Consider the following 19,878-nt stretch of genomic DNA (forward strand, 5'->3'; position numbering starts at 1 on the left):
TAGTACAATTGTTTTGGATCGATTCGATGCTAAACAGGCTGGCCTGCAGGTAGGGGCGACCATCATGAGGGGCTCTAATTTTCTCGCTCTCTGTGTAGAATAATCATAGGGGCTACCTCGGTAGGAGGCGCCATAGTTGGGGGCTGCTCCAATATAATTTTCTAAATCATAAGGAAACCAAAACCCAAGAAGAGAAGCAATTATCTAAAGAGTAAAATATATGAGAGGAACCATTAAAAAAAAGTTTCATCAAAATCGGCTGTCAAACAAGCAAGTTATATGGACGTTTTAAAGGTCTTGTTGTAATTTCCATGGGGATCCTCAATTTGGCAAACATGCTTCAAAATGACTGATTTTGTGGACATCTCTCCATTTTGCTTTGTTTTTCCCCATTTTCTTTCAAGTTGCATATGCCTAAGTGAGCATGTATGTCACGGGAAAATATAATTCTCACCACATATGTCAAGGTCAGGAGGAAATGATGTGAAATATGTAATATAAAGGGGAAAAATCTGAAAATTTCGAATCATACTTTTCCTTGGGGAGCGTTGTGGCCCATGCAGTGGATTAGTCTTCGGACTTTGAAACAGAGGGTCGTGGGTTCGAATCCCAGCCATGGCGTAATTTCCTTCAGCAAGAAACTGATCCACAGTGTGCTGCACTCAACCCAGGTACGTGAGGTAAATGGGTACCGGTAGGAAGTAATTCCTTAAAAAGCTGTGTGCGCTATGAACGCCTAGCTTAGCCGGGTAATATAGGAGCGCCTTGAGCACTTAAGGTTGATGTATGTGCGCATTATAAATACCCTATATTATATTATATATTAAGGTTTATCAAAATCAATTTCTGCATTTATGGGACACAAAAATAATAAAACAAATTAAGGGTTTGTTGCTTTCTCCATTCCCACCCCGTTCCTATCTTTGTTTTTCCAAATTTTGTTTTCTTGTTCGTGGGCCGATGAGAAGATCTGCAGAGTGGCGTGAATGGAAATGAATAAAACTGCAGCAATTAAGGCTTGAAGAAATGTCAGGGGTGATCCAGGCGCCAGGATGTTTCGCAAGGGATGGCAAGTGTGCGTACATTTGCAGGATCAGTTCTGCATTTTATTCATCAATAATGAATTAATATGTTTACGTAATAACAATATAGATGAATATATTTAAAAAGTGTCAATCGAATTAAGAGATAAATAATACTGGCAAAGACTGATAATTATATTTTTACACAAAGCATGTCATAGGATCCTTATACAGTACGTTGAGAAAGCTACAGGTGCCGGCTATGTATTCCATAAAGCACAAAACTGCTTGAAGCAAAAGCAAGCAGCAAAGATATATATCAAAATAGATAATCAAACTAGAAAAAAGTGTCTAAAAATGATATTCATTAATAAAAATAAAAATGGGGAACGCATATTGAAATTATTTAGCTATTTATTCTATTTCATTATTATTATTTATCATTATTTTTTTTTGGGGGGAGGGAGGCAAACATAGTTTAAATGTTTGTAAGAATTGAAATGACTATTGCATCCTGGATTTAAAAAAAAAAGGTTTGGAAAATAATACTACGGTCTGTTCAAAACACGGTATGGATTTGGCATTAGAAATTGTGAAAAGCGAGTGGCGAAAAGTGGTTATGATTCTGGTTTCTCAATCAGAAGCATAGGCAGCGGAAGCGGGGGGGGGGGGACATGTCCCCCCTAAATTTTAGGTGGGGAGACGATCTCCCTAAATTTTTAGTTGCTTGTCAATTTTGTTTCCTGCGCCCTCCTTTGAATTTTGGATTGATAACTATTTTATTTTTTTGCCTATCAAAAAAATTTGGTGGTCCCCCTAAAATTTTTGGCTTCCGCCGCCAATGATCAGAGGGACTGGGTTCGAATCCCCGCCATGGCGTGTTTTCCTTCAGCTAGAAACTAGAAATTAACCCATATTGTGCTGCACTCATGGTGAGATGAATGGGAAGGCCTACATACCAGCAGGAGTAATTCCTTGAAATGCATTTAGCGCTGGAAGGCAGCCTGCCTGAGCTTAAGCTGGGGGTAATAACAATTAAATGCGCTTCGGGAAAGATCATTTTCTAGATAGATTGCGAAATAAAAATGCCTATTATTATTATTATTAATATTATAACGTGTTCAAGGGGCCTGATTTTGTTTACCTCTTTAATTATCTTAAGCAAAGAACCCTGATAGAATTAATGATACTATCTCTCTATCTATCTATCTATTATTCTATTTATCTATCTATCTATCTCTCTATCTATCTATCCATCTATCTATCTATCTACAATGTATCTATCTATCTATGTATGTATGTGTGTGTATATATTTATACATAAATGTGTGAAATTATGGATGTACAACAGCTTTGGCAACTCTTTTATTTAAATATTTTGTGAAAGAAATGGACTCTGGTAGGCGTAGCTTAAATCAAGTTTCCCCAGAGCTATCTGTCATAATACTTATATATCATAGGCGGACCCAGGGGGGCCTGTCCCCCCCCCTATTGGCGGAGCAAAAAAAAATAGAAAAAAGGGGGAAATAAAGAAAAGAAAGAAAAAGAAGGGAAAAAAGAAAGGGAAACGTAAGAGGAGGAAGACAAGTGAATAAAATAAGATGAGGGGAACACTTGGACAATAATAAAAAAAATCTTTCATGTTGGGAAAAAAATTTGCTGCGCTTCGCGCTCACATTGCCTTGTAGGTTACATATCTTGCTCAATATGGAGCTTCAAATATCAAATTTTGAAGTCAATAAAGAAAATATATTTCAGCTGGGAAACTGAACTTTGTGCTCTGTGCTCTGTACAAATTTATGTTTTATGGTCTGAATATTAACATTTTCTGCTTGCGCTACGCGCTCGCAAAATTATATTTGTCAGGTACCTATTATTTTTCTGTATTTCATAAAGTTATCGAAATATCCCTATTCAGGTCAGATTGTCAAACGTATCAGCTAGCGCTGCACGATCGCATTTTGATTGGTGAGGTATATCTCAATATTAATTCTGAAACAAACTACTTAAAATCCCCATTTGATGACAGTTTATCAAAAATTTCGGGCTTGCGATTTCCGCTCGCATTGATTGATGAAAGATATTAACTCATGCAGCTTATTCATAATCACAAAAGTGCTTTAAATGTCCAGTTTTAAGGCCATAATATTAATAGATTTCGCACACTCATGCTTAGGAAGACTAGATAGTCATCATTTTCATTTGATGACATAATGTCCTTATATTGTCCCAGTCCTATGTCAAAACTTAAAGTAATAATAATGAAACATATCAGCTCTTTTAACTGCGATCCATATCCACCTCACAATTTTCCCACAAATGAGTACCTAAATGCAGAGTTTAAAGGGGAATCCAGCCTTGGCCATAAAATGTTGTGTTGGGAAGGAGAAAAATAAATTAAACAGAATGGTGAAAGTTTGAAAGAAATTCGACAAGCAATAAGAAAGTTATAGCTGCTTTAAAATTGAGATCACTAATACTATGTAGATTTCAAATTGGCAACTTGGTAAGTAAATTATGACAAGGGGCAAGGACAACTTTCCCATAGGCCATGTACTTTATTATCAGGGATTTGTGGTTTTCTCCTAAGTACCCATTCCCCTGGGGCAGTAATCTAAATATAACCCATGTAGTATATTGTTCTATGTCCTCATGAAAGAAAAATATAATTTGAAATAAAACTTTTGGGAAAATGACATTTTAGGCACAATATGTATTGGAGTACATGGAAGAGTAGTCCTTGCCTTACATCACTATGACATCCCATATGTGGCCAATTTGAAATCTCCATGGATATAGTGATTACCAATATTTACAACTTTTAAAAATTCATATCTTTCTTTTTGTTTGTCCAATATTGTTCAAACTTTCACCTATCAACTTGTCTGATTTTTCTTTTTCTTATAAAAACAAGTTTTTATTTGGGTTGGATTAAATTGACCCTTTTCAGATCGGAATATCATATATTTTTAGCTCGCGCTTTGCGCTCACTTTATTGATTTTCATGATAAAGAAGATTTATTTAGAATACCCAAATTCGAGGTCGAGTCTGAAACACGCGTTTATTCAGATACACAGCTTGATCTCTATCATTATCCAGATTCAGATCACAATATAACACAAATTGTCTGATCGCTCGCATTATTAATGTAGGAAAATTTTAAATTACTCATTCTTTTCATATGATTTACAAAACGTGAATAGAGTGTCCAGAATTTTTCCGCTCGTGCTTCGCACTCGCATCAATTGTTTATTTTTGACGATCACAAAAGTGCTTAGAATTTCCATTCTTCGGGTAGAAATGTCACAAATTTTCAGCTCGCGCTTCTCGCTCGCATTATTTGATAGTAGCGTCTTCATAGCTGACAAGCAGCCGTTAACAGATTCTTTTTTTTTCGATCAGATCAAAACGTATATTTATTATTAAAAATAGATTTAAACAATTTCTGCTCGCGCTTTGCGCTCGCATTGTTAATGTAGGAAGATTTCCAATTACTCAGCCTTTTCATGATCTAAAAAGATATATGAAAAGAGTGTCCCATTTTTTAGATTTAAATCTCGAATTTTTCAGCTCGTGCTTAACGCTCACTTCAATTATTTAGCTATACACTGATCCTTTTCCACTCTTCAGGTAAAAATGTCAAAATTTTCAGCTCGCTCTTCGCGCTCGCATTATTTGATCGTAACGTCTTCATGGCTAACGTACAAACTGCCGTTAAGAGATCCTTCTTTATCAGATCAAAACATTATTAAAACTTTAAAATTTTAACATCACAAAAGTTTGTGTATGCCCGATAGAATATCTGCCTATGTTTGTCTACTATATAAAATAGCTTCTCAAGCATGGAATGATAGAATGGGCTGAACAATTCTGGATATGAGCCAATTTTTTTTTCAAATTAGTATAGTGCTTGAACGGCTCTTTATTAAAATAACAATCCTATATTATTTAGTTAATCGTTCAGTTATTTTAAATTGACAAATAAGAAGGCTATTTTTACGTTTAAAACTTATTGTAATATATAGGCCTATCTTCTTTTTTGTAGTGGTGTATATTATATCGGTGCATATGTGGTGTTGATTAAGATTAGGCATATTTAATTCAAATCTGTAAGATAATTTATGGGTTTTAGAGCATTACTAGTGAATACTCATGGGGCGCGAAGACCTTGTTGACAACCCTTATAAAAAAAATTGAATGGTATACCATTGACTACCATTTATCATACACCATTGATATACCATTGGAATACCATTCGCACAGCACCCACCATACACCAATGGTATACCATTGAAGCCTCAATGGTATACCATTCAAACTAATTTAAATAATTGGGACGTTACTATTACCATATTCATGAGCACCATTTACCATTCATATACCATTGATCAAACACCATTCACCATTGATCTACCATATGGCCACTATAGACAGGTTTACCATTGACCACCATTCACCATTCAGCCACCATTCACTGGCCTACCATTTACCATTCAGCCACCATTCACTGGACACCATTGGCCTACCAATTGCCTTTCACCATACACCATTCGCCTACCATTGACCATACACCATACACCATTCATGTACCATCCACCATCCGCGCACCATTCATCGTACACCATTCGCGTACTATTCACTGTACACCATTCACCGTACACCATTCGCGTACCATTCAACGTACACCATTCGTGTACCATTCGACACTCCCATTCAACCACCATACACCGTTCACCATTGATTGACCATTCACTTTACACCATTCTACCATACACCATTGACCTACCATTTACAGTACACCATTGGCCTACCATACACCATTGAACTACTATTCACCGTACACCGTAGGCTTACCATACACCATACACCATTGGCTTACCATTGACCTACCATTGACCTACCATTTACCATACAATACTGTCATGCCATACACTCTATACTATTAGTCAACCATTCAAATAACACCATTGGTCATACACTATAGACCACAAGCGTACATTCAATGGTAGACTAATGGTAGACAGAACAAAGATGTGCAATGTATAGTAAGCCAATAAAGTACAGTGAATGGTAGACCAATGGTGTACAGCATATCTCTGGGGTTAATGGTAGGCTTGATAATGGAATAAGTATACACAAGAAAAATAAATGAAAGCAGTTATTTCAAGAACGTCATTAAATTGTTTTTACTATAAGAAGTTTAAGTACAGCATAAATGGCACAGAGTATTCACAAGTATAGACTTTATAATTAAAGCACATAAGTTATTAATATATATGACTTAGTCTTAGCTACTCGTTGATATCTCTGTCAATCTTGTTATGAAAAAAATAAACATGTATCAAGACAGATCGAGTTTGATTGAAAAACACAACAAATGAAGACTAACATTTCCAAGAATAAACCTGTTCTCTCTTATTGCTTTTTACATGGATTGAGTACTTGGCAAAACCACTGTTCTGCGTACAAACCTGATACTTGATGTTAAATCTGTGTGTAATTGCTTTCAACAATATTAATAAACATTTTTTTACTGATAAGTTCAAGTACAAAAGAGTATTGACAGGTATGGCATAAAAGCACCATATTATGAATACATGTGACTGCGCGACACGACAAGAGATCAATGATTACACTCCACATAGGTATTATGTTAATCTTCCTATAAACAAATTTACATGCAAGACAGAATTTGGACAACAAACTAATGAACACCAAATTTTGAAGATTAAACTCAAAATGTGCGATAGCCTTCACATGGCCAAATGAATAAAGGGTACCACACCTAGAAGAAATGAAATATCCCAAAAAGGGGGGAAAATAGTACCCCCGTCCCCCAAATTGTTCCCTTTTTTCTTTTCACCTAAAAAGATATATCAATGGCGTGTTTCTACAAAGAATTGTTAAAAAGTATTTCCCGCCTAAGTATCCAGAATCCTGGATAAGTTTCCTGTAGAAACAAACGCGATGCAGTTAATTGATAAATTGCATCGTGCAAAATACGGTTTCTCATAACCATCTTTGAGAGGTGGTTATTGCCATGTAAATCCGTTTAACTTTTCTGTAAACATGGGGCAAAATAGCATTCATGTCTGGCTTAAGTGCTTGAACCCAGAAGTGCGATCTCACAGTATACATATATTCTGGCCTGTTTAATCTCGCCAGCTGATCGCGAAACATGTATACCTGCTACAATGAGTGAGATCTACCATGAATTTTGAAAAGTTTCCTGACGAGATGCAATTTTTGACATACCAAAATGCAATGTTGATGTTATAGGTTGAATTTTCCGATTTCTGCCGTATTTGCGAAGCGAAATGCAAGTTAATCAGATTATTTGGTCTGTAGAAACAGCTTGGTTTAAGAGCGATAAGGTTATTCGAGTCTGGAAAAGATAAACTGTTTTTAATGATTTACTGTAGAAACATGCCAAAAGTTTATCATAAATACAATAAAGATACATTAAGAAATAAATAATATATCACACATAGAAAGAAAATATAATGAAAATAGGGAAAGAAAATTATTCAATTTGGAACACTAAAAAATATAAAAAAATAGAGACCTCTTTTTGCAAAATATATAGAAAATAATATATACAAGATACCCACTTATTTCTTTTCTGTCTATTTTTGCTGTGCTGAATCAGATGAATAACTCAAGTATGTGTGAGAAATAATATGATTATTGTCTTACACAGAATCAGTAGTCAATTGTAATTTTTTACAACCTAGCTTGGACAAAATTTGAATTCATATAATACAAAAAATATATAAATTGTGATTTTGTATATTCATGAGGACTTGAAGAGAACAGTTTTACAAAAAAATAACAACTTTAATTCGTCATAACTTCGTTAATCCTCAAAAAATTTTGATGAAATTTTAAGTGCTTTTTGTTTGTCTGATGTACACTTTGAATTGTATCACATAGCTTTCAGTCTCGAGTACCTCTAGCCCTTCAATCGAATGGGTTGGACGACTGGTTACATTTTACACATAAAATAGTTATAAGGAGAATGAAGGGGACCATAGAAAGAAAGCATGAGAAAAGGGGAGATTTTGGTAGGGAGAGAATGAATCAGAAAAGCATCATGCTGAAAATTTCATTAACATCTAATAATAACAAAGTTATTGAATTTGAAATTTTAACAATATTTTGGTAAAAAAAATAACCTAATGTACACATGATCGTCAGGAATATTTGCTAGGCTTATTGTATAAAATGAAATCATAATTGTTTAATATTTTCATACATGTGTGTATGATATGTCCCAAGTATCATATCATTATTTCCAGCAATGAATATCTTCACATTAAAGGTCAAGTCCACCACAGAAAAGGTTGTTTTGAATCAACAGAGAAAAATCAGGCAAGCATCATGCAAAATATTTCATCAAAATCGGATGCAAAGAAAGTTATGACATTTTGAAATTTCGCTTATATTTCACAAAATAGTTATATGCACAATTTACCCACATGCATATGAGAGAATCGATGATGTCCCTAACTTTTTGGTTTGTTTTTCATTGTTTGAATTCTACAATATTTCAAATTTTACAGATTTGACAATAAGGACCAACTGGACTGAACCAAATAATGTTAAGCAATGGTAACTCCACATGTTCAGTGAGAAATAAAACTTTATTTCATAGGTCAATGGGGAGAAAATTATATTTCATATTCAAAAAAACAAAAGAAAAGTGAATGAGTGATATCATCAGTTCCCTCATTTGCATACCGACCAGGATATGCATATAACTATTAAGTGAAATTGAGTGAAACTTAAAAATGTCATACCTTTCTTATTTTTCATCCGATTTTTATGTTTGATTTTTCTCTTTTTAATCAAATCAACATTTTGTTAGGGTGGACATGTCTTTGAAATAAATTTTCACTCCATTTTTTATAGTTCTCGGAGGACAAAGTGTAAATAAGCACGACTTCTTGTAATAAAATACAAAAGAACAAGTGGGGATATGACATCAGCTTGGGTACGTCATGGTCTAGTGGTTCTGACTCTCACCTTACAAACAGAGGGTCATGAATTTGAGTCCTAGCCATGGTGTGTTTTCCTTCAGCCCGAAATTTATCCACACTGTGCTGCACTAGACCCAGGTGAAGTAAATGGGTACCCGGCAGGATTAATTCCTTGAAGCTGTAATAAGAAATATTGGATGAAAACAATGCAAAGGACAGTATATTAGCTAAGGGTTCAAAACATCAATGCTTGTCGTGTGTGTAAGCTTTCTTTAGAAGTTCATATATTTTTTTAAATATCGAGAAATTTGCAGTATACACTACCATTCAATTGAATGGTGCCAATTAACAAATACCAACAAAACATTTTGTAAAATATGATAAATAAATTATGTTTAACCATAGATGGGAAGAAAATAACCTATTATCTAATGGGAGGCCCCAATGATGACAAATACCACAACAAATGAATACCTGAGGACAAAGCGTCCACCCCTCCCCCTCAACCAACATACTGATTTTTTTTTCAGCTATGCCACTGCAGGAATACAATCTGTTTTATCTCATGAAGCTTTGCAATTTTTCCTACTGAAGAAAATTCTTACACACATACCTTTCATAACTCCATTTTTTTCTTGTACACGGCACGTTTTCTGTGTTCAACACCCGTCGTGTCATTCCCAGATAAGGCTGGACCATTAACCTTATCATCCAGTGTATCCGTCGTCCAAACTTTGAAAATGAAATAAAATCAATTTGAGTGTTGTAAAATCTGCATGTATGTGCAGATACAAACAAAAATAGAATACTAATATAGTAATAGAAAAAGAATGATCTTAGAACTTTAATTTTAGAGATATTTTTCATGGATCTCTGATTACCAGCCCAGAATTCAAGAAAACAATAAGGAAATGTGATATTGTTCAGCTTAGTTCAGACAAGGCTGTATTATAACTGTGCATGATTTATACTAGTAATAGCTATGTCATCTGAAATCAAATTTCCAGAGCAGCAATTTTCAAAAGGAGGGTAATCGATGACATAAATTCCATTTCCCTGGTATTGACAATCGCAGAAGCGGATCCAAGTGGGCACATTTGACCTGGGGTCCGTTGTATATTTAGAGTTGCAATAAATCGCAACTCTAAATATCATGCGCAACTTGATTTTCAACCAATCAACAGCGCGCATTTGGGACTTGCGATTGATTTTTTTACCTGCGTTTAAACGCAACTCTTTCTGCAATGGACCCCTGTGCCCCCACCTTGAGAGCAAGATAAGAATGTGGCTTTCTTACACAAGGGTTCCCCCCCCCCCTTCGAAAGTTACAGCAAATATTTATATTGAAAATATTGTCTCATACAAGAGGATCTCTTTTTTGGTTTGCTTGTTATTCAAAGTTTCCTTGGGAAAATCTGCCCCACTACCCCCTTTGAGAAATCATGGATCCGTTGATGGACAATCATATGTCAGTGGATGAATTCCAGACATTGTTTTAGGCAACTTTTGATCAGTAAATAAATAAAAACAGATAAAATGTGATCACAGGACAAACTTAAAAAAAAGGATAAAATTTACTTTAAAAATTGATATGCCTAGCCCCATGAAAAAATCTAATAATACCCTCCCGCATTAATGCTTCACAAGTTTCACACCAGCCAACTTCGAGCAAAACTCCCCACCAGAAATTGTCTACACACATTTTGAGGTCAATACACAATATGCCCACCACTTTTCAAAATATTGCGGATTGCTTGGATTTGCCGTCATGTTGATATGGACCGAAGTTATGCGACCAAAAGATTCGCATGTGGCATGTTGGCTGTTTGTTCGCCACATGTAAGCATGATTTGTTCGCTAACTTCAGTCCCAATAAACATTACAGCGAATCCAAGCAATCCGCGAAGTGATGTCTACGGATTAGATCAACTCATCGAGATCGAAGACTAAATACAGCCGTTCCAGATATTTTGAAAAGCGGTGGTATTAACATCGAAATGTGACTGAGAGACCTGTCATGACATTTGGGAACAAATTTTGGTGACGAGGTATGCTGGTAATCAGCCGGTGCAAAACTGCATTAGCGCCATTTTTCTCTGCATAATTATTGCAGCCTCTGTAGAAAAATTGAATAGGAATCGTTTGTCACTCTGTCCAGTCACAGTTCCACACACAAAGTGCACATTTCACCATACGTGCCATGAGTGGTAGAGTGTAACTTTATACTAATTATAGGGGCTGCGTAGCCTTTATCATTTTTAAACTTTTTTAAGTTTAGGACCCCTTCCATGTTTCACCTCCATTTTATCTCATTTACCAACATCCATCAACAACAAATTTATAGGCCTAATTCCAAAACATTATTTGTCGCGGCAAGTTTTCAATTTCAGTGAATTAACGTTGTGCAGCTATAGCCTATAGGCCCTACGTGTTTCACAATTAACGTTTTGACAGTCTTGACATTAGATTAACAAATCATTCATTCATGAATTCAACGTATTCAGAGACGGTTATTGTAAAACATTGACAATAAACATCAGGCAATATGAGCGAATTACTAATCTATTCAATGTTCCCCGAGCTAAACTCAGCCAACACAAAGCATAAGCACTCCCTATCGTCATAGCCACGTCCCGGCCGCGTAGAGCAGCGGCCAGCGCCAACGGGGCAATGGCGGTGGCAGTGTAGTGGTCGTGGCAGTACACCGACATCTAACATTTTGAGACAATTTGAGAAATAAATCAAAGAAAATTGTTATAGAACTTACTGTTTAGACTTCTACAAATGACTTTGAAGTCGCTGTCCGAATCTGACCCATGTTCCTTTAGTTTTTGATGAATTATCGACGGACTTATCAAAAGCAAAACGGCGGTCCCGGTAGATGGAGTTTTCTTTTTCAAATATTGTAATTGGCGGTTAGACGCACGTGCGCGCGCGTGAAATAGAGCTAGCTAGCAAGCAGCCAATTAAGCGGCCCGGCCCTGCTTGCCAACGCATATGGGGGGGAGGGGTGGATTAAAACCAAATCAGGGGTGTCTTCTTTTTCCTCTCGATTGCTTCTGGGTTGGAAACCATGATGGCGTGAGTGCCACTGTTTTCCTTGGATCTTGGAATCTATGAAAAAAGTTTTCGATCCCTTCACTTTTTTTTCCTGTTCTCTTATTTTCTTTTTTATTTTCGTTGTCTTTTTTTTCTGTTAATCTTTCTTTTCTTCTTTGCCTTTTTTCTTTTCTTGTTTTTTCCCCTTTATATATATATTTTTTTACTCACTCCTCTTAGTTTTAATTTGCTTTTGTAATGATTGAAATTGAGATTTCATTCAGTAGATTTCTTTTCTGTTACATTGTACTATACCCTGTATGGCGGCAGGGAATTTTGATAGGGGTGAGGGAGCAAGACCATGTGGATAAATCATTTCAATCAAGTAATGCCGGCCTATAGAATAGCTCTCCTCTTTATAAACGCCGTCCACAAGTGGGAAAGAATATTTAGGGTCTAAAAATAGAATTTTGAAAATATCATTTGTAAAAAAGGGTGAAATAATTCATGATTGGAAGCAGCTATAATAGCGTACAAATGGGTTCAGATGGGGCTTTTGACGTTGCAGACAGACCAAATCAGGGTTTGCGGATGGGAATTTGATAGAGGTTGGGGGACCAAGACAACCAACAGTGAATTCATTTTGAGCAAAATATGGGGCATTGCAAGAAACTTGCAATCGAAGCAATCGAACGCAAATCAATTTCAGACTCCAAAATCATGAGAGTCATACTTTTCATTGCAAACTTGCAACTGATCCATAAAAAAATCCAAATTGATATGTTCTAGATAAACTTAATGTATCATCACCTGTAAATTTGCATCTGATCAAATTGGGATTGATTGCAAATATCTTCTTGAAACACTCAATATATAGTTCTTTTTACAAAAAGCGGCCATAAACAAGCAAAATGATTATAAAAATAGAATAAAACTTATTAATTAAAAATTAAAACCCTTTTTATCAAAAAAGATTTCATTGACCGATTGATTTTATTTTTGCACCCATTGCATCAGATTTAAATTTAGACGGTAATATGTACAATTGTAAAATATAACAAATTTATAATATTGTATCATAACCACTGGATCAATAATATTTAAACACATATAGACCTTTTACTTAATAAGGACAAAGACAATTTAAAAGAATGAAAGAGACCATGTTTACAATCATGAGCGATTACACTTGATTTGGGGAAGCTGCTCGCATAAAAGTCACAGGTCAAATATTTAATTAACTCTAAATACCTTTTAATCTTTGATATATTTTCTTTAAATCTTCGGAATTATGTTAATGGGTGATGCAATTGGGCATATCATTCACCATTAACACAAATGGCATTCATTAGGCAAACACCACTAAGCCACTATAGCTTTACAATTATCCAACATGATTATATATACCACTAGGCACATACTACTAAGACACCATATTGATACCAATCATACCATTATAGAGGCACATACTACTGAGACACCATTGAATTCCACTGAGACACCATTGTATACCACTGAGACACCATTGGGTATATAATGGTATACCATGCAGTCATACCATTAGAGGCACATACTACTCAGACACCATTTGACACCACTGAGACACCATTGGGTATAAGGTATACAATTCATCATACCAGTCATACCATCATAGAGACACATACTACCGAGACACCATTGAATACCACTGAGACACCATTGTATACCACTAACACACCATTGGTGCATGGTATACCATTCATTATACCAGTCATACCATTAGAGGCATACTGAGACACTATTGAATACCACTGAGATACCATTGTATACCACTGAGACACCATTGGATGTATGGTATACTATTCATCATACCAATCATACCATTACAAGCACATACCACTGAGACACCATTGAATACCACTGAGACACCATTGTATACCACAGAGACACCATTGGGTATATTATGGTATACCATGCAGTCATACCATTAGAGACACATACTACTGAGACACCATTGAATACCATTCATTATACCAGTCATACCATTAGAGGCATATACTACTGAGACACTATTGAATACCAGTGAGACACCATTGTATACCACTGAGACACCATTGGTGTATGGTATACCATTGATCATACCAATCATACTATTACAGGCACATACTACTGAGACACCATTGAATACCACTGAGACACCATTGTATACCACTGAGACACCATTGGATGTATGGTATACTATTCATCATACCAATCATACCATTACAAGCACATACCACTGAGACACCATTGAATACCACTGAGACACCACTGGGTAAATGGTATACCATTCATCATACCAATCATATCATTAGTCACATACCACTAAAACACCATTCGGTATATGGTATACCATTTACCATTAAATAAACTACCAATTACCATTAAGAACTTACCATTGAAACACCACTTAAATACCATTCGCGTACCATTTACCATTCAGATCACCATTCAACTACCATTCGGCACCATTCAAATACCATTGGCGATTTTTATAAGGGAAGGGGCGGACCGTATGTATATCCGCGAGCTGATTGACCACGCCCACTTTGTGCAAAACAAACGTCGATTACCGGTATGTTTATTTTTAGCATCTTACAATGGACACGCAAATTATTTCACTAGAAACAAATTGTCGTGGAAGTGGACACGTTTCAAAGATTAATGATTTTAATTGAATATCAGACTGTCGTGCAGTAGGGGTTATTGTTAATCTACAATACAGAAAAGAGGAAGCAAAATCAGGATTATTTTTTGCACTTCCGCGATTCCATCTTTGAGTCTGACTGATCAGCGCTACCTCGACAGTTATGGGCGGCCATAAGTGCCAAAATTACCGATTTGAGAAATATATATGTACCGTTGAAAATAAACTAAAATGCAGAAATATATCTAAAAATAAAGAAATTTTTAAAATAATTAAGATAACAAAAAAATAGAAATTCACAGAATCAAACATTAGTGCAGAAATAAGGACAAACACAAAAACAAGACAATCGCAAAGAATAATAAATGATAAAAAAATACGTAGATAACCATATATAAATTGAACACAATCACAGAAATATAGGTTCATGCAGGAATAGAGAAAGACTGAGAAATGTAAAGACATTCATAGAATTAAATACAACTTCAGAAATATAGACAACCGCAGAATTGAAGAGAACTATAGGAATAATAGAGACCACAGAAATAAAGACATTTTCAAAAATATAGACAGCCAGAGAATTGTAGACAACCTTATAAATATAGACAATCTCAGAATTTAAGAAAACTTCAGAAACATAAACAACAGAAATATAGACAACCTCAGAACACAAAAACTTCAGAAACATAAACAACAACAGAAATAGAGGCAACCTCAGAAATACAGACAACCGCAAAATTAAACAAAACGACTGAATTATAGTCCATCGCAAATAGCGCTACCTCGTCGAAAATAGAGACTGCAGAAATTCTGGAGAGCACAGAAATTCTGTAGAGCTGAGAAATAAAAGTACAGCACGTCAAACATACTGGAAATGAGAGGGCAATAGAGGGCGTACTACCACCACGCACGTGTATGATGCATGCATGCGACGAGTGCGATCGAGCATGTGCTATGGTTTTCATCGTTACCGGTATTTTGTATTACATTATCCCACTTGTTTTGGGATTTAATTTCAACCTCTTTGGTTGATTACGTTTGTTGGGCCTGAACTTGGTAAAGAGGACTTCGTGAAACAGCGGACAAGTAGCTCACTATCTCCGATTCAGTCAAGAAGTTAGACTTATAACGGTGTTGAGAAACGGGCCCCATGATGTCTAATCTACGATGACCGGCGTGAAGTTGGTTGGATATTCGATATTCAAACTGTGAAGTTGGTTGGATATTCAGGTTCGATATTCAAACGCGTGTGAAGTTGGACAGATATTCAATATTCGATATTAAAAAATTAGGGGTTTTGAAAGCTAGCTAGGGGGTTTAAAAGGTGGAACACGTCTCGGGCAACCATAAAATAGCTGGCTTGCCCTAATACGAGGATTTTTTAGGGGACAAAAGTCAGTGAATAAAAGGGTTGGAAATTTCTAATTTAATTTTTTTTTCGAGGGGCCCCCAGGGATATCCCGACGGCCTAGCCAGGGTAACCACCTATCCTAACTTGTAGAACTCGATTCGGGTAACAAGATAAACACCTGCTTGACCCGGCGCATGTACATTAAGGGGCTCAAATTAACAAAATTAAAGGGAATAAAGGGCTATTTAGACCATTTTTTAATTAAAAAAAGTATATTTTCAAGGGGCCCCCAGGGACATCCCGACGGCCTAGCCAGGGTAACCACCTATCCTAACTTGTAGAACTCGATTCGGGTAACAAGATAAACACCTGCTTGACCCGGCGCATGTACATTAAGGGGGCTCAAATTAAGAAAATTAAAGGGAATAAAGGGCTATTTAGACCATTTTTTAATTTAAAAAAGTATTTTTTTCAAGGGGCCCCCAGGGATATCCCGACGGCCTAGCCAGGGTAACCACCTATCCTAACTTGTAGAACTCGATTCGGGTAACACGATAAACACCTGCTTGACCCGGCGCATGTACATTAAGGGGGCTCAAATTAACAAAATTAAAGTGAATAAAGGGCTATTTAGACCATTTTTTAATTTAAAAAAAGTATTTTTTTCAAGGGGCCCCCAGGGATATCCCGACGGCCTAGCCAGGGTAATCACCTATCCTAACTTGTAGAACTCGATTCGGGTAACACGATAAACACCTGCTTGACCCGGTGCATGCACATTAAGGGGGCTCAAATTAACAAAATTAAAGGGAATAAAGGGCCATTTAGAGCATTGGGAACTACTGCCCCGACTTCCTCCCTATCTCTTAGTGCCGGCAATGGGAAGAGTAGAAAAAGAAACCAATAAGAAAAGGGAGAAAATGAAATAGAAGATATCATTTATTCTACTCTTTTATATTGTATTAATTATATTTGATTTTTTATACAAAATTATGAAAAAACAATAAAAACTTTAAAAGATAAAAAAATAGAAGAGAGAGAAGGGAAAGGGACTCGGAGAGAGAGCAAAGAAAAGGAGGGGGGAATATAAAGAAAAATAGGGAGAACGGAGAGGTTATTATAGTATGAACAGGATACTTTAGGATTGTTCCCCGAGCAACTTTGAGATTGTTTTAGACATGCATGGTGTGCAGAAAATGAACATCATATATCTTTCATCTTCCTTTCCTTTCTTTCCTTTTGTCATTTCTTTTTTGTTCCCAGTTTCAGAACTTTTTGGGGGGCTTGGGGCAGTGTTATCGGATGGGGTCCGGAACAATAATGGCACAAGGGTTTTTATCCTATAAGGAGGCAAAATAACATTCTCGGTGGGGGGGGGGGGGTGACACACAATTTTTTTAAATCGAGCGAGAAGTGCGAGCTAATTTTATTTCAAAAATAATGGTGTCCCTCCTGACTTGAAAAGCGACCTGTTAAGGACTAGCTGTTTGCATTAATTGGGTCATGAAGATGATATCTCACCAAATAAATAGTGTGAGCGCGAAGGGATGATACCTGGACGTTCTAAGCACCTTTTTTGTCATCATGAACTGAATGGGTATCTAATTCGCTGAAAATATTTCAGTTATGAAAATTGTGGACACGCAGGATATGTATCTCGCTAAAACAAATAATGAAAACTCTAATGACATTGGATTTTTAAGACCCATGTAAATAGATAATTTACTTATTTCAATTATTAGTTACTGCGAGCGCGTAGCGCGAGCGACATCGTGAATTTTATATAATGACCTGAAAGATCTATGTTAGTGACCAAAATTGTCGGGAGCTAAATGCTAACGGTGAATGGATGAGAAAATTTTCAAAATTTTAAGAACAAAAAAAAAAGTCTTGGAGAATTATGACAATGCTTACTAAACATTTTTTTCTTCAAAATTTTGGGGGGTTGGGCAACTCACTGGGCCTCATCCTTTGGTGCCACCACTGGTCTGGGGCGGAGCCCCCGGAACCTCGTGATATTTTAAAACTTTGCAGATGGCCAACATTTTTTTATCATATCGCGGGTATATACACCACATATTATATTAAAGGGATGGTCCGGGCTGAAAGTATTATAGCTTAATAAATAGAGTAAAATTCACTTAGCAAAATGCCAAAAATTTCATCAAAATCGGATAACAAATTAAGAAGTTTAAATTTTAGCAATGTTTTGTGAAAACAGTATGGTCATGATATTCATTAGGTGGGCTGATGATGTCACATCTCCACTTGTTCTTTTGTATTTTACTATATGAAATTAGGTCTATTCAATTTTTTTTCCTCCAAGAGCTAGAAAAATTGGATTGTCCATTGATTTATTGCATTTGATATTATTTTATTGCTGCAACTTATTTCACTATAAGGGAGACATTATTCACACAAGTATGAAATAACGGGGAAAAAAATTATGTATTAACACGTTAAGAAAAATGAAAGTTGAGATGTAACATCCACAGCCCATCTAATAAATATTCATGATGATTGTTTTCACAAAATATTGCTAAACTTTAAACTTGTTTGTTTGTTTTATTTCATAACAATATCATAACGGAGGATCGCCCAATTCAGCTGTATTTGCAAAATACTGCTGTTCTTCCTTGGGGTCCTACATTTACCAAACAAAGTAATATACACCAATAAAAATACTAAAAGAAAAACATTTCCAAGTAAAGTACATTGACAGAAAAGTGTTCAAAAAAAACTTACTAAAACTATGAAAACAAAAAGAAAGAAGTAAAAATACAAATGCTCAATCTAAATAATCATAATAGAGTATGAAAGCAACTTAAAGTTGGTACATTATGAATTTCATTGAGCAATCGATTATAAATTGATATCCCCGATAGAAAAATGTCCTTTTACAATTGTTAGAATTTGGCTTGGGTAAATTAATAACAAATACTTTAGTATTTGTTTTCCGATTTTAATGAAATTTTTGGCATTTTGCTCAGTGAATACCACTCTATGTATCAAAATATAAATATTTTCACCCCGGACTATCCCTTTAAGTTCAAAGCAGTTCAGTGCGGATAATAAACGAAATATATTAAAGCAGCAAAACATAGCAAAAGTGGAAAATTTGTATAAGTCACCAGCGAGCGAAGCGAGCTAGAAAATCTTGGCCTTTTAAAAAGATTTTAAATATAAATTCAAATTATGTGATGGTCGCATTGGCAATTTAGCCGGTCAATCAATCAATAATTAGTCACGCGATATCGTATAAAAGAGACATGTTAATTCATAATACAATTATTTTTTACATGTTTTAGGGGTATAACTCCGTCCTTGTTGATTAATTGAATTGAAGGCTACACGTGCCATAGAAAATGTTTCCTGAGAATTATTTGAAGATTAGAAGAACGTTAAACTCATATTTTCAACAAGACGTTTTGTATCAATATACGGCCCCATATTTTTTCGGTATGCCTATTTTCTGCAAGAGCATGCAGAGACAGCCGATCTACAACAAAAGGCTAAAGATAATCATTCGACCCAACCCATTCTCATTTTTCTTACTTTGTAATCTGATTACAAAAAAGTAAGTATGTATAATGATTAGACTGATTCGAGAAGAAAAATATGGTTAACAACTCAACAAACTTTGTGCGAAAACAAAATACATGTATCACTCGGTTTTCGGAACTATGTTAGTGGCGGAGGAATTAGGACTGAGTGTCATTAATGAATAAAATCTGCTGATGAGATGCTTTACCGAGTTGCCCCTAAATGTGCATGCGCCGGGTCAAGCAGGTGTTTATCTTGTTACCCGAATCGAGTTCTAC

Source organism: Lytechinus variegatus, chromosome 6, assembly GCF_018143015.1.
Source record: "Lytechinus variegatus isolate NC3 chromosome 6, Lvar_3.0, whole genome shotgun sequence".
NCBI lineage: Eukaryota > Metazoa > Echinodermata > Echinoidea > Temnopleuroida > Toxopneustidae > Lytechinus > Lytechinus variegatus.